This window comes from Amblyomma mixtum, chromosome 3 (genome assembly GCF_055824585.1).
Source record: "Amblyomma mixtum isolate Tamu chromosome 3, ASM5582458v1, whole genome shotgun sequence".
NCBI classification, from domain to species: Eukaryota; Metazoa; Arthropoda; class Arachnida; order Ixodida; family Ixodidae; genus Amblyomma; species Amblyomma mixtum.
In genome coordinates, this window is record NC_143014.1 from 259,494,261 (window position 1) to 259,505,599 (window position 11,339).

The 11,339-nt window shown below is 42.3% G+C and overlaps 1 protein-coding gene across 16 annotated transcripts in view; it reads left to right on the forward strand.

The window, feature by feature from the left end:
- Positions 1 to 11,339, forward strand: part of LOC149354548 (uncharacterized) — a 98,851-nt gene that overhangs the window by 23,648 nt on the left and 63,864 nt on the right. The window contains exon 1 of one of the 16 annotated variants that reach the window (XM_089583398.1): positions 8,233 to 10,698. The exons of the other annotated variants lie outside the window; for them this stretch is intronic. The gene's annotated coding sequence lies outside the window, so the exon portion shown is untranslated. Of the gene's footprint in view, positions 1 to 8,232; positions 10,699 to 11,339 lie in introns of those variants that run through there. 16 annotated transcript variants of the gene reach the window in all.

Consider the following 11,339-nt stretch of genomic DNA (forward strand, 5'->3'; position numbering starts at 1 on the left):
GGATGAATGGTGGCAGCAACGCCTAAGCTGACATTTTCAGGTCACTTGATGTTTCATCTGGATGCTACGAGTACAGTGATTGTCTTAGTTTGTCCGGCGACAGCTTTACTTTGCAGAAAGGTTTAGACAGCTCACAAATCACAAATAGGCCCAGAAAGCAAGGTAACAAATAGTCAATTGTGTAGATGACTGCCTAGCTAGTGGTTATTAAAATTATACATCAATGCACATTTGTTGAGTGTAATTATGTAATGGCACCTTTTTTTTAATGGCTTTCATAGCCAGTTATCTTTTTTACAATAGTTGACGTTTTTTCGCTTGAACCATAGTCCCTAGAAACATTTCTTCTTTCCAGTATATAAGAAGCACAAAGGGGAAGCAGAAATATGAAAATTAGTTCAGGAAATTTTTTTTTCACTCTGGTGCTTATTTCTGAATTGGGCTGAAAATTGGCAGAGTCCAGTAAGTAATACAAAAATTAACAAATTGCTATATCCCTGCTTTAGTGAAGAGAGTAGAGAAAGTTGTTTACTGTGGTATCACTGTGACTGGTCTAACTCTAGGAGATCCTGAGAAAAGGGGCCATAAACATCGGCTAAAATATGTGGGAGGTGTAAGGCCTTAAATAGACTATGAGTTAACTCCTTCAGGTACTCTACATAGAGCTCTGGAAAGATATTTCAAGCTTCAAAAAGATATTTTAATTCCTTACTTCTGCCTTTGGCCCCGTATTTTCCAAAAAATAGGTGTATGCCTTGCTTCTGTGTGGTGTCATGCACTACTTTACTTTCCCATACTTTGCTAAGTGTAATTTATTTCACTACCCTTTCTTTTCACAGACAATCAATGATTGGAACAGCTTGCCAGCCTACTGTGTACAATCTCTTTATCCTGTTTTGTATTGGTTCTTCACTCCTGCATGGGCCTCATGCTCTGCAGTATGCTAAGGAAATAAATTGTGGTCCCCGTTTGACTTCATGTTAGCGATCTTCAGCTGTATTTTTAGAGCAACTATTTCTTTACTGGTCATGACTGTTCAACCTAGAAATCAGTGTAGTTACCATTAACGCATGGCTAATTGAAAAGTCAAAACAACCTGCTTGAGAGGATTATGATATTGGCATTTTAGATACCGTTTCTTGTTTATTTTGGTGTTTTGGACTGAAGCAACTGTTTTCTGTTCTTTTAAAGCCTTGCCATGTGTTTGTATACTGTTACACTTTTGGTAGCACTGTGGATGTAAGTACTGCAAAGACATCTGCAAAGACATTGGAAAAAAAATACCTATTTTTTTCCCAATATTTGCAGCTTTAGCTTTTGGTTTGTTATGCCCAGGGAGCTATATTTAAATACAATAATAATGATCATTAATTGACCATCATGTCGTACATGATGACAGGGGCCCAGAGTAAAAGCTGCCTATTGACAGCTTGACAAGGCCCCCTGCACCCCTACATTTTGGCAGTAGTACAGGAGGTCGAGATGCACTGTTCTTTACAATGAGAAAAAAAAGAAAAAAGGGCAACAAATGACCGTAAAATGACACTTCAATGTGAAACTTGCACCATCAGAAAACACTACAATATAGCATAGATTGCAGCCAGCCATTGACATTTTTTTGAAAAAAGGATGGGCGACAAAACAGAAAACCAAGAGCAACATTAAGGAAAAAAATAGAAAAGCAAGGGCTAATACCGAGAAAGGTAGTGTGTGCGAGAAAAACAGTTCCGCTAAACTTCTGTTGCTTTATCTATCAAATCATCTAAATTTTCCCCAGATACAAGTAGACTTATGTTATCCACATCAATAACAAATTTTACAAGAGGTACAACACGAAAAATATGATTAATATAGATACTAAAGAGAAACGGATCAGCAGTACTTCCTTGGGAAACACCAGGACAGACAGGCTGCATTTCAGATGTAAACCCTTGCAGTGTAACTGCCTGTTTATGAAATTCTCTGTATGGTTTTATAAGGGAGATGGCGTGCCCACGAAACCCGATTCATTCAAGCTTTTGGAGTAGCAAATTGTGATTAATAAGGTTAAACGCTTTTGTAAAATCAATAAAGATACCTATTTTGCTCAAGCTCTTTTAGTATGTGTTCTTTCTGGTCCAATAAAGCAGATTCATTGGATAAGTATTTTCTAAAACCATACTGTTATCTCGTAGTTATATTGTTTTCAGATTCTAAAGAAAGAAATTGCTGGTAGATAATTTTTTCAAGCACTTTAGAAAATATTGGAAGTATTGATATTGTCCTGTAATTGTTGACTTGGTTTTCATCACCTTTTTTGTCAAAGGCAGACACATGTGCATACTGCATACCGCTAGTAAAAACAGCATTTGAGATACACAGGTTCATGATGTAACAAAAACTAAATCGAATCGCCTTCACTTGTATCCCGTCGACGTCACAAGCCATATTGCAGTTTAGTGCAAGAAAAAGCTTTCATACCTTAGCTTCATCCGCATGTTTAAGAAATACTGAATTCTGAACCCAAGTGACATCTCTTAGAAAATTGTTTTAATGAAATATTTATTAAATGTCTGCTAAATCCTGCCCAGAAATTTCAACATAATGTATTTTAACTGGAGAAATAGGATTTTGATAATTATTGCACGTTAACAAATTATTCAAATTTTTCCACAATATTTCTGAGCTACCATTAGTTAAAGCAGATTCATTAGCATTATACTCATTTCTTGCCTTTTTGAGTGCTTTGTTAAGGCGATTATGGTAACTCTTGTATGTGCATAAGACACCGGGTTTTCTTGACCTAATAAAATTATGATACAGCTTGTTTTTGAAACATCTCGGCAGAAAGCTTGGGAGTTAGCTATGGTTTGCGAAAGAGCCGATTTCGTTTCAGGGTTTTCATAAAGAAACTAGCCCTGTGTATTGGCTTTAAAATGTGCAAGAACTCATCGTAAGCCTTGTTTCGATCAATCACTGAACGAATGGACTCAAAACTGGTATTTTTGATTGTACGCCTGGACGTAGATAAGTTATGGTCAGGTATTGCTTTCAAAGAGTATGCTTATGTGTTGCGCTTCATGTATGGTTTTTGAAAGCAGAAAAGTGCAGGCTTGTGATGGCTTATATCATCTACAATGGCACTGTATTTAGCTGTGTTATGGTCAACGTTTGTAATAGATCTAGTAATAACACTGACCAGGCCGTAATGCCCATAGGTAAGTCAATTACATTAGAAAACCCATTTAAATTTATTAACAATTCGAAATTTGTCTGCCGCATCTATGCTTATGTGTTTTTGATCATACCAATGTGCTCTCACATATTGAGTTAACAAATGTATGACCTCAAAAACTTGAGAAATATGTTGGCAAGGCAACAATGTCACTTGTTTTGTGCCTGTTTAATATAAGATGGCTCAGTGAACTGAGGATTTCATTTTTCTAATGGATAACTGATATTTTATACTTATCTAGGCTACATGGGTGCGATTACTAGGAATGCAGTGATGCGTCTGCTGCGTAGCAGCTTGAGAGGTGGCACTTGTAATGCGAGTCATTTGCTCTGTGCTTATATGAGGGTGAGGAGGAAGATGTTGGCCCGTGCGTTTGGCACGTTGCCTGCAGTTGCTCCGGTCGCTGAAGATCCGATGCTTCGTTGGTGGGGCTGCGCCATCTGTGAGAGCCTCTTGCAACTGACTCCCTTTTTTACCTTACCAGGTTCGTCATTTTTCAACGACACAATAGTGAAGTCTCTTGGGAAGCATTCTTGCTTATTCGGGCCTCACCCTCATGTGAGGCATTTTAGGGTGCTGATGGATTTCTTGCTGTTTAGTTTCAACTTTAGAATCTCTTTGGAATCTGGCTCTTTTTGGCTTCCATTTGCACCCTTAGGTGAGCCTGTAATGAAACATTCGGTTCCTTCTCAGAACACTGTCAGAACACTGTCAACTCTTTTGGCACAGTTCCTTTCATCCATTCTCTGCTTCTGATGGAGTGGGCAGTTACATCTTGTCCTTCTTTCACTTTTGGCAATTCCTTGGCATGTCTGTTGCGATAAGTGATTGTTCTTTGCCTTCTTTCATGTTTATTGGCAGGCACGCTCATTGTTTTGGGTTGCAACAACTCTGCTGTCGTCGGCAAAGTTATTGTGTGCCGACACAAGAGCATCTGTGCCTAGCTGGCATTTAGTCCTTGTAGCAGTGTGTTTTGGAAGTCTAGAAACACCAATTGTGCTTCCGAATTTCCTTCTTCAATGGGATTTTTGCCATTTTCACAGCTGATTCGGCTATTCTGTTTTAACACGGATATCCCAGGCTTGAGGTTTTGTGCTTGAAGTCTGTCTTAACACTTAATCTCTGTCTTATTGATATGATGCGATATCATTAATGAGTTAATGGCCCGATATACAGAACTGGTCATTCTCAACTTCATGTGCATAGGTCCTTGGCAGTCTTCACACCACTCTTTCCTTAGTGATGCAGCGGTTAAGGGATGTGCCACTGCCCTGCGATGGAAGGCGCGGCCACCGGTGGGGCCTGCGCGACCCAGGTTGCTCTTCCTGAGCAGCCTGTCATGATCAGTCATGAATTTAGTAGCCACCTGCTACGGTGGTCAGTAATCCACCACAAGGTCACGTGACCTTGCTGGCCCATCTAGGTTGCTTCTCCAGCAGGTGGCCACCTGTGCCAGCCTATGCCACCCTATTTTTTGCTCACAGCGCCGATGCCAAATTTTCTGGGTAATGGGGCCTTTAATGTAATTACATGTAAAGGAAGTAGTAATACTGAAAATCACAGTGAAAGCTGTGAGATGCTAAGTGTTTGGGCCCTCTGGCTATATGTCTGCACTATGACGTCTCTGGTATGCTGAAAATGTCTAGTGTCTCCCTGCATGACACCTTTCCTGATTGGGATTTTAAAACCTTCTCTGTGGAAGGTTATGGTGGCCATGCAGCTGCTATAGATATTATGGAGGACTGTGGTGGCTATGCAGCCACTATAGATATTTTCTAAACCTTCTACACATGCTTGTTTTGCACCCTGGTTCTGTAGTACCTGTATGACTGCTAAGGTTTTGAGTGAGTCAAATACTTTCTCGTAATCTAAGAACGCTATATTAGGGGTTGGTTATGTTCTGCACAATTCTTTCTCATCTGATGGATGGTGTGAGAATGGTTTCTTGTTGAGTAGCCTTTCCAAAAGGTAGCCTGTTCTTTTGGTTGATTGGAATCTAAGGTTTCTCTGAATCTCTTAGCATTTATCTTAGTAAATACGTTGTAGAGCACAGACAGTACACTGATTGGTCTGTTTTTTCAAGTCCTTGACTAGCCTTTTTTTATGGATTAGGATAATGTTAGCGTACTTGCAAGGTTTTGGTACCCCCGGGTTCATTAGGCATTGTGTTTAGATGGCCAGTTTTTTTACCACAATCTCTGAGGTGCGCCACCTTATCACGCCGTCAGTGTGTTCCCTCATTGCTTCCTTGTTGACATGGTTCATGTGCCAACCAATCACTATGGCCAAGATGGGCAAATCACCATCCTGACTTAATGTGCTAATGGCTTTGGTAATTTGCCACCTGTTTGGCCGGTGCTAGAGTTATTGCAGAGTATGTGACCTGTTTTTTCTTTCACAGCAACACCCCCGTTTTGTTTTCTGAAGTCTTGTGCGACCACCTGCATATGGCAATACAACTCTTGTTAAAACTGTTGCATACCAGTTCCGCTACCACTTCCGTCATGCTAGCACCGAATGCACACAACAGTCGAGCGATTGGGTTCATGCATGTCTATATCTTTTAAAAGGAGATTGAACTCTGTCTGTGATGTTTCATTGTCACAATAACCAGCATTTATATGGCAATAGCTCTATGGCTCACATTTTAAGTTTCACTTTGGGGGCCTGAACTGAAATCTGTACTGTTTATTCCTAGAAATCATGCTACGAACCCCAGAGTGAGGAAGAATAGAGGCCTGTGAACTGGCACCAGCTGGGCCATTGTCACAGCCACATGAAAATGGAAGAGGGATTGTAAAAAAAAAACATTGGCATTGTGCATGTTTGCAACTCTTAAAGGGCCACAGAAGCAGTCGCTGTGAGTGTAAGAAAAGCGAAAGAATGATGGATACTAAATTGCCCATCATTTTGCAAACATTTTACATCTACCTTGTGTAGCTAGGAACACAAATATCGGTGATTAAACGAAACCCTGTGTTTTTTTCCTTCCTCATGCATCAGAGCGAGCCAGAAAGAAAAAGTTAGGCAGTGCTTAACCTCGATTATAACTAAGGGTAGAGCGATAGTATTTTGGTAATGGCCTGGGCCAAATTTGGAGGTCACCATCGTGTTAGGCATGGTCGGCTATGGTTGGACTTGAATTTTGGTCCAAATCGGGGTAGGTCATATTTCGGGGGCAGGTCTAATTTTGGCTGAGAAATTGGTGCGATAACACGGATTCTGCATAGAAGATGACGATCAGTGAGCAGTGCCACCAGACAGAGCAGATGGAAGTTGATGAAGATGATGCTGTGCAATGCACAGTGCAAGGGTGTGGTGCAGTTTAACACGAGACCATGTTCGGCTTGGAGATAGCCTAGTGGTCTCGCTCAGCATCTTGTGAAACTAATTTGTTCGCATCGCCATGGGTTTGACTCCCAGTCATGGATTGATTTCTTTTTCTGTCTCTTTTTCTATTTAGGCACTTTTTCACCTTGTTTTGAAGGAACCAAGTTGCGCTAAAAAAGACAGCCACAGGCTGTCTTTTTTAGCGCAGCTTGGTTCCTTCAAAGCAATGCACCAACTTGCCCAACAAGAACTTCTTCTAAACTACCTGATGAGCACCGTGGGCCCTTTTATGAAAGGCTGTCTTTTTTAGCGCAACTTGGTTCCTTCAAAGCAATGCACCAACTTGCCCAACAAGAAGTTCTTCTAAATTTCTCCTTGTCTAGGCTGAAGGTTAATTTCAGACAGTGGACAGTTCATCTGTTGTTGATCGGGTTTGGTCCATCGAGTAGAGCTATCGCTCTAAAAAAAAAACAGACATTACAGTCCGGGACTATGCTTTGCCTATGAATGCATAACTTAGCTTGGTTGTTTACTCAGGTTGCAGCCCTTGCTCCCATGCCAAAGCCAAACTGAAAGAGAGTGATGAGCTGCCGGTCGTGAACTGGCAGTTCTCCGATGTACTTCCGTTTGTTTACTAGGTCATTGCAATTTTTCTTGCAATTAGAGGGGGTGAGGTTTCATGGCGAGCTAATGGCAGCCATTTACAACTGACGTCATTCAAGACGTACAGCAGGATTTGTGCAAGACACTGAGCACTGGACATCACCGTGAAGAGCGAGGATAAAAATATTAAAAAGTGATTTGTAAACTCTCCGTTGGCTTTTGGTGGCTTGTACAGAGGGCAAAACGCTTGTCTAGAACATGTTCTGGGCGTGTTTTGGGCTGAATATGCGATATCTATAGATAACATTTGGTTAAAAATGGTCTGGATGTAAGCATGTGCAGTTAAACGTATAGGATTTTGTTGTCATTTTTTGGCTTCCTGGTCGCAGCGGCTTTGGTAGATGCGGAACAGACAGTTTGCTCATTCTAGACATGTGTTTTGCCCTCTGTACATAGCATGAACACTCAACGGCCTTTGCTGCATGATTCATGCATTTGATAGCCACTCTTAAAACATTTCATTCAATTCCGTCTTTTGCACTTCATTCTCAAAACAACAGGCGTAAATATGCAAAAGGTCTACGGCTTACACTTTTGATGTGAGGACTGTTTCATGCAAGCCACTAACCATTGTACTTGAACACTCCCTCTAGCATGAAATGTTCTAATGCATCTATGCTATTGTGTAGACCATGCATTGATGCACAGGTTGCTAGTCTTTTATATGAGGTTCAAAAGTTCTAATTTCTATTCGAACACTAATGTACGGTATCACTGACTGACCCACCATGGTGGCAGTGGTTTTGGCATTCAGCTGCTGATTTCAAGGTGGGGGGTTCGATGCCGGCTGTGGTGCCTATATTTTGATGGAGGTCAAATACAAAAACACCCATGTGCTGTGCGATGTCAGTGCAGATTGAAGAACCCAAGGTGGTCTGAATTAATTTGAAGCCCCCACTGCGGCGTCCCTCGTAGCCCATGTGTTGCTTCAGGTTGAACCCCACAATTTGCAAATTACATTTTACTAGTTACACTAGTCTGTAAGCTTACCACACCAATGATGATGACACAAACACTGAGAGAATGATAGCTGGCACAAGCCAAACCCAGCAGAATGGAGTGAGGTACTAGGAAAAAATTTCCAGTAACTCCAGGACATGTTAGCTATGTGCACGCATAGTAGTCTTTCACAAAACTGGACAGATCCTCTAATTCTCTGCTCTTCCCACCAGGACACGACTGCCATTGAGCGAAGAGCATGGATGATGGGAGGTTAAAGAAACTAGACTTATTTGCTTTATGCGCAGATGGGTCTGACTCTGAGGGCAGAGTCAGACTACATTCCTCATTCCAGCACCAGTTACCAGCATTTCAAACAGTTCACATTATTCCTTGGAGTATCAATGCTGAGGCCAGACATGGTTGGAGGAGTATCCAGTAGGAGTCCACAAACCTCACATCCACCTACAGTTGTGGACACTTCTGAGTGGAGACACGTGCATGCAGGATGCAGGATGCCATTGGGACCTTGGCATGCAGTGGGTGCTCTGGAGGCTGTACGTGGCTTGCATGTGGCCCAAACCTGGAGAGCACAAGGCCAGCTTGTTTCTGGCATCAAGAGAGCCACTACGCAGAGATCCTTTATTTGCACGCATTGGTGTTATGATTTGGGGGATTAGGCAGGCTGTGCTGCGATCCAAGTCTTCGGTAGGGCCAGACATATATCGTAGTCAGTTGGTCACTGGGTCCTGTTTCGGTCACTCCTAAAAAGGAGCTCTGGATTCCAATCTTCCTTTGTGTCGTACTGGGCATAGATGCCCCCCCATGGTTGTTTTCCAGGTAGAAAAGTTGCAGATTTGAGCTGAACTCCTCATCGCCATTCTTAACCGGGGTGGAAAGAAGGCCTTGGAAGAGGGAGGCTGGGCATTGTGGCATGGTACTGCACCCCTTTCTTTCTCAAGGAAGGTTCCACACCAGTTACTAGTGCAAGTGAACTGAGTTCCCAGAGCTACTGTTGTAGAGCATCCACGCATGACTTTAAAGTTCTCTATTTTTCACCTTGGAAAAGCATGAGCTTCTCTAGAGACTCTGGAGTGCAGTCAAACTGGGATTTGACTCCAGCTGTTGTTCATGTTGCTGTCAAGTCATCATTGTTGCAAAGATACAGGCTTATTCATTTTTCCAGCACTTTCATATGTAGTGCATATATTTGAAAGGAAAACATATAGTGTGGGCTTTTTCATTCTTTTACATAGGGCCCTTTGTTATTGGGTAAAACCCTAGTCTTACCTGATTTTTGCACATTGAGCAGATTTCAAAAAAATCGAATTGAACCCAATTTTCTTCTGAAAATGGGCCTTCAAGAAGATGTTTTTGTGGGTAGACAACGCAGTAAGTACCACATGGCACATAGAAACTAGCAGAAGTTTTGTGCTTATTTTAGAGTGGTGTTTTCAGGTAAGTTATTTTAAACTTCTTTTAACGTTATCCATTTCTATATGCTCTTTCATGCCAGGGAAGAGGAAAGATATGACAACTGTGAGCCAAGACGTGAGGAAATGGAAATTTTAGCTAGAAATGAAGATAAATTAGTATGCAAACTTTTGGAAGCATTTTTTATCAAGAAGAGGGGCGGCGCATGCATCAGCACCACTTTAAGCTCCCTGCAAGCTAGTGAAATAAGATTACTAGAAAATAGGCAATAAATTGTTGTCTGCTTGTCTGCTCTCCTTAATCTGTAATGCTTTTTTGCTATGGTCATAAACTTGCATGTGCAGAAATGTGTGTTTCAATTAACTTAATTTGAGTCGGCACCCGCCCTGTCATATCATGTATGTCTGTGTGCTTATCCAAAAAAAGGTAGCACTGAATTACTTTTCTAGATAAAAGAAACACAGGTACTGTACATAACTCTTATTGGCGGACCACTGAGATCTGCCCACACTGGGCGCATTTGTTTTTCAGTCCAGGCATGTCCGGAACTACTTGCGGACTTCTCAGGCATTTTCTCAGGATTTTCTCAGGCAGCCTTAGAAAATTGAATGCCGGACTCAAGTCCGCAAGTAGTCCCGGACAGGCCGGGACTGACCCGAAAGCTCCTCCCACCAGTCAGAAAGCTGCCTGCATTGCCATAGCAACTCGTTTGTTTTTCATTTCTGCCAGTTCGCGGGATACTTGGGGTTGTGGGGAAGGCAGCAGATGACAACTGCCTGGAAAATGAAGCGCTGCGCTGGCAGCCATATTGGGTTAGACTCTGTGTGCATTTTGCATATCTTTTGTGTTCCTGGAGGACGATATCGGTCGTTAAACCTTCACATGAGCTCCACAGCTGCTCTCTGGGCTATTGTAAGACTTTTTGTTCTTGCATCTTCATTCTATTTTCTTTTGCGACATGCTCTCTGTGCACTTGCCTGAAAGCATTGCAGGTGAACCACTCGTATACTGGAGCAACTATAGCTCTTCTTGTCAACATTTTTGCGAAGGCTTTCGTCTATCTGGTTATCTGCAATGAGTTGGGCTACTTTGTGCGAACTTCGCCACGAGCAGCAGCGGTGAGCATACCCCTGAAGCTGAGTTCTGTCATGCACCTATGCTAAGCTGGCAGCATGGTCTTGAAATCTACTCAGTATCATGATCGAACGCACGGCACTGCTTCTGCCTCTGGCGGCCATGGCTTACATTGTCTGCTAGCAGATGACAGCGGCCTGGTACGGTAACCGAGGGGTAGCCCAGCTCCGGCGGCGAGTCCGCAAGCAGCCCCTGGCAAGCAGGTCATGTGACCATGACGGTGTTTCCTGTCAGAGTGGAAGCCGAGACCTGTCAGCGAGTAGTCCGGGACTGGAAAATCGAATATGCCCACTGACGTGCTCCTAGCTTGTGAGGGAGGCAGACCAAGACAGGGAGATGAAATGCAGGAAGGTTCTCCGAAGCTGCTCTGCACTTAAAATGGCTGCTTTTCAGTTTTTGCTATCTGGGAACAAAAGTTGGCAATATCTGGTTTGCTGAAGGGCATTTTTTGATGCAGTCTGTCATTTATATGTTGCTCAAAAATGAAGAGCAAAAAGCAGAGCATTTGATGTGATACACAAGAACGCACACTATTAGTGATTTATCTTTGCTACACTAATTCACAGTCACACCTAATTACATTGTGTTGTCAGTGCGATAGCTTCCGAAGCTGTTGATGCCTTTG